Source organism: Papaver somniferum, chromosome 2, assembly GCF_003573695.1.
Source record: "Papaver somniferum cultivar HN1 chromosome 2, ASM357369v1, whole genome shotgun sequence".
Classification (NCBI taxonomy): domain Eukaryota; kingdom Viridiplantae; phylum Streptophyta; class Magnoliopsida; order Ranunculales; family Papaveraceae; genus Papaver; species Papaver somniferum.
The window spans coordinates 184,548,824-184,553,764 of record NC_039359.1 but is presented as its reverse complement, the minus strand read 5'-3'; the positions used below and the strand labels follow the sequence as shown (position 1 = coordinate 184,553,764).

The 4,941-nt window shown below is 34.8% G+C and overlaps 1 long non-coding RNA gene across 1 annotated transcript; it reads left to right on the top strand.

The window, feature by feature from the left end:
- Positions 1-2,686: 2,686 nt before the first annotated feature.
- LOC113349977 lies at positions 2,687-3,975 on the top strand. Its single transcript, XR_003360522.1, has 2 exons — positions 2,687-3,308; positions 3,513-3,975. It is a non-coding gene; the product is annotated as an uncharacterized LOC113349977 (long non-coding RNA).
- Positions 3,976-4,941: the final 966 nt, after the last annotated feature.

The following is a 4,941-nucleotide window of genomic DNA, read 5'->3' as shown; positions in this document are numbered from 1 at the left end:
GGTTTTCTAATACTTGTTTCTTTCCAGAGACAATAGTAGTAATACATAGATACTCTATGTTAGCCTCATTTATTGTCTAAATATGATACCTATTCAGACGAATGTCTTTAAAGCTCAACAAGTTTCTGTTAGATTTTGTTGAAAATAGGGCATCATTAATATGGATTCTTGTACCATTAGGTAAAAAAAAAATTTTGATAGGCTAAAGCCGGACCCAAGCCCCTACCCGAATCCATCCAGCTGGACTATCCCCACTGCTAGACCCAACCCCGCCAAACCCTTTATACAACTAATTAAATACAAACCTCTATTACAGTGGGGATCGAACCCCTGACTTCCGCCAAACCACTCTAATATTACCATTAGGTAACATTAATAAGGCTTTTCCACAACCCTAAATAAGTTTAGAGGTCCCTAATATTGTATTAACATTAGCTGAGGCTAATGTTAAATGGGAGAAAAATCGTTTGTTATGAAGAATTGTATGTCTTGTAGCAATGTCCACAAGGCATGTATCTTCACTATTTGATGCAAACTTTCTATAATCCATATATTCCTTTAGAAAAAAATAAAAATAAATAAATAACAATTTAAGTTAAGAGAATAAAATTCTAAAAACTAAATCAAATTTCATTACTAAAGAAAATTTCAACAAACTGACTGAATTCAAATTCATAATAAGCAACTGGCAAAAGAAACAACTACCTAAAACAGGACATATATTGTCACCTATTAAAAAGAAAATACTACTCAGTATAATGAAAAAATAATTAAGAACAAATAAACTTAGACATCTTTGAGAAAGGAATTAATGTCTTCAAACTCATTGCCATTTCCCTCAGGGTTGAAACCATTAAGATCAAGATACGCAATATCCATTGGTACTTCATGCTGGGCAAAGTTGGTTTCAAAATTACTTCCTTTTGCTTGAATGGAAGCATTGTAAAGATCAACAAGGTGCTTAATTAGCCGTACGACAAACATTTTCCCAATGCCCCGGTGAACCACATCGACGACATACTGATTCATTATGCTTTTTCGAATGACTTTCTGAGTCTTTGCCTTTCTTCTTAGTGTGCATATTCTTTTTACTCCTTTTCCGATGATTATGACCACTTTTCTTCTTGTTATTGAAGTGTTTAGGACTTAACCAACGTCCATGCTTTTTCCAAAGGCTTTCAGATGCAATAGCACTCACTTAAGGAGAAGGTGTTGAACCTGTATGATAATTTTAATGATTCCTTAACACTAATTCGTTATTTTTTTCAGCAATCAATAGGCAGGAGACGAGTTCAAAATACTTTGTAAACTTCCGCTCTCGGTACTTTTGTTGAAGCAGTATATTTGACGCATGAAAGTGGAATACGTCTTCTCCAAGAGGTAATAGTCATTAATAGTTTCTTCGCATAACTTTAGACGAGAAACAATTTGTAAAAGTGTTTAATTGTATGCACTTACACTCTTGAAGTCTTGCAGACGCAGATGCATCCATTCATACCTTGCACGAGGTAGAATTACTGTTTTCTGATGATCAAAGCGATCTTTCAGCTCAGTTCATATAGTGTACGGGTATTTCACAGTAAGATACCGTGACTTCAAGGCCTCGTCAAGGTGATGACGAAGAAATATCAAAGCCTTGGAGCGACCTCAGAAGATTCATTGTTGTGAAGAACAATATTGTTTCCCAAAGACTTGGCACTAAGATGAACTTCAGCGTCCAAAATCCAGGACAAATAATTCTTTCCAGTTATGTTTAGGGCCATAAAGTCCAGCTTAGAGAGATTGGACATTGTCTGATAATAAAGATGTTAGAGCGCTGCTCGGTCGAACTCGCAAGCATTGTTATCTCAAGCTTGTTTGTCAAGTTTAGTTGATCAATACTATAGTCTCGATTTCTAGTCTACTTATAGGAGTTTTGGACTAGGGTAGATTGTGTAGTTGAGCTTTAGACTTCATGACGCTTACAACTGAAGACGAAGATCTACTGAAGAACTCGGAGAAACTTCATCAACAAAAAGTATGTGGAGACTAAAAATTATCTATCACTCATAAGTCTATTCTATTTTGTTTCTCGAAATATGTATTGGTAAGACTTTTGCTTTAGATACATTCATCATTATTCTTGACGAGTTTAGTTGGAAACAATTTATTTGTTTGAAACTAAATAATAAGTCAGAAGATGATCATGTGGAAATTGCTTGAAACATCTTACATGATTTGTGTGAGACAATCATTTGATGTCGACTTGGAAAGTTTGTATTGACCATTCGATCACTTGAAAATTAATTATAAAATAATGGTTTGTGCGAGACAGACATTGTCGTTGTAAAGACCCTCAAGCCCATCAACGCTATTAGACTAGTCAAGTGACGTAATAACCGCTAATAACTCGATTAGTTTAACACGAACGTTAATTAATAGGAATTAATCTAACAACGATCTAGATACGAAACTAAAATTGTTGGATAGATATCGAAAATTTATGCGAAATGGACTACTCGGACGTGTGAATCAGATATCGGATGAAGAAGAATACATCAAGACAATATGAAGGGTAAAATCGTCATTTCAGGAAAACTCCTTTGGTGCAACAAGGGCATGTTGATGTTGTGGCTTTCCCTTAACAGATTCTTGGGTTCCTTTAAAATTTTGGCCGTCCTTATCCCCAGTTTAATCGAGAAGAAGGGTTCATTTTCATTCTTCTCTTCTTCTTTCTTCTTTTTTATTATTTTCTTCTTTTTCCTTCAGTGTTCTTTCCAGTTGAGGATTTGAGAGATTCTTAGATCGAGATAAGAAGAAAATTATCAAGAATTAAGTGTTGTTGGTGGTGTTCTAGTTGATCGATCGTGAAAATAAGGAGAGATGACGATTTGTAGATTAAATTCGAAGGTTAGGGATTACTTGAAGAAACTGTAAGAAGATTTTGGAGTTGAAATTAAAGGTTGAAAGGGAGATTTAAGATGGGTTTTATGTTAATTGAATCGTAAAGAGGAATTAATTTTCGAATTACAATTTCAGTGAAGGATTGGTGAATTAGGGTTTGCCCTGTTCTTCCCCAAATCGTGAAATTAGGGTTCTTGAATCTCAATCACAGATAAAGAAAATATATTGAAGGTTAATAAGAAATTTAAAGGATGGGTTTGTTAGATTTGAAGTTTCGGTTGATGTTCTAAGTTTGAATTAGAGAAAAGATGATTTGAGATTGAAAACTGATGATGGTGGGTTGCTGTAGCTTTAGGAAGAATTGCAGAATCCATCTAAGTAAGAAGATGAGTTGATTTGTATTGCTGGAATGGAATTAAATCGAGGTAACTGTTCTTCTCAATAAGAATTAGTTCAATTTCATTATTGAATTTATAAGTTTTTCAATGAAATATGAAATCTGTTTAAGGCATAGAAGTTGATGTTGATTGTGGAATTGGGATAATGAATGTAAACTAGAAACTTCCAAAAGTGTTAATGATGTTGCTCTGAACTAAATTGGATGATAATGCAAAGTGTTGTGGTTGTAGTGATGCTGCACAGTTGGTGGTGTTGGAGTGATCTGGTTTGAGATAGATCATAGGTTGGTTTCAGTTGTGGAGTTTGAAGGTGAATTTTGGAGAATGGATTGTGCAGATGAGATATGAATAATAGCGGTTTGAAGTTCTGGTAGAATTAGATTGAGATGGTGTTATGTAGTTGTGGGGAAGTTCTTGTTTTACAAGACTGGAAGGTGTATTGAACTGCAGGAGGTAATGGATGTGCACTGTTGTTGTTATCGCAACTGAAGTGTAGAATAGAAGTTAGTAGTGTTATAGTTATTGGAACCTGAGTGTACTTGGGAGATGTTTGAGAAGAAGTTGATTGTAATGATGTTAGCAGTGGCCTTAGGGAAAAGCTTGAAGCTGTAATTGCTGGTGAGCGGAATTTTTATTTGAGAATAAGATTATAAAGTTCCTTTTAAATGAATGAATTGATATTGTGTTTATCTTGGTAGAATTGAAGTAGGAATGAAGATGTTATAAACTTATGTTCTTGTTTTTAGACCTATGAGTCATCCCAGTCAGATTATCTGACTGATTATGTTCTTGGCTGATTTGACCTAGTACTTCTGACTCTTTCAATCTGACTGAGTTAACTCTATGAGTTTCCCTATCTTGACCTGAGTCGAATCATTGACCGATTTCTGTTTGACTTATTTGACCACTGACCCTGGACTTTGACCTGGCGTTGTTGTTAGTTGACCCCATTGACCGTTAGTTAACTTAAAAGGACTGAACCCTATTTTGATGGGTTTGTTTAGCGGACTTGGGCTTAGAGTTAGTTTTCTTAGTTTGATGAATTGGACCACTTATGGTCCGAATTAACATTTGATTTCTTCTACAAAGTTGTAGATATTCATAAGACTTAGCTACGGAATACAAAATCAACCTAAATGGATTAGAAAACTCTTAGTTATGTTAAAGATAGAGAATGAGATACCATAATGGGTTTAGAACCATTGGATAGACTTGTATGATTCTTGTGTAGGCCATTTTGGCTAGATTCTTAGAGCTCTTGTGTGATTAACAGTTAATTTTTATTAACAACGATCGATTCAAAGGATGAACCAGTGGATCGTGGAACTCGAGGTAGGCGTGGCTTGTCATCAAAAGAGGTGGGAATACTTTTAACTCTTTTGAAATCATTGTTGTTTATTTTACAAAAGTTTATGTTTAACAAACTCATGCATTGTCTATTTGTGTATTTCATACATTGTTTAGTTTGTATTATGATTGTTCTGTCGATTCTTTGAATCTTACCATGAATTGGAAAGGACCTGTAATGTTTTGTTGTCAATATGAATTGTTGTGGGAAATGAGAATTTCCACGTGTGGTATATAAGATACGCTCCTTCATTTATATATACATGAATTCAGCGTTTATGCTTATTAGGTGTGGAACAACCCGGCATCAATA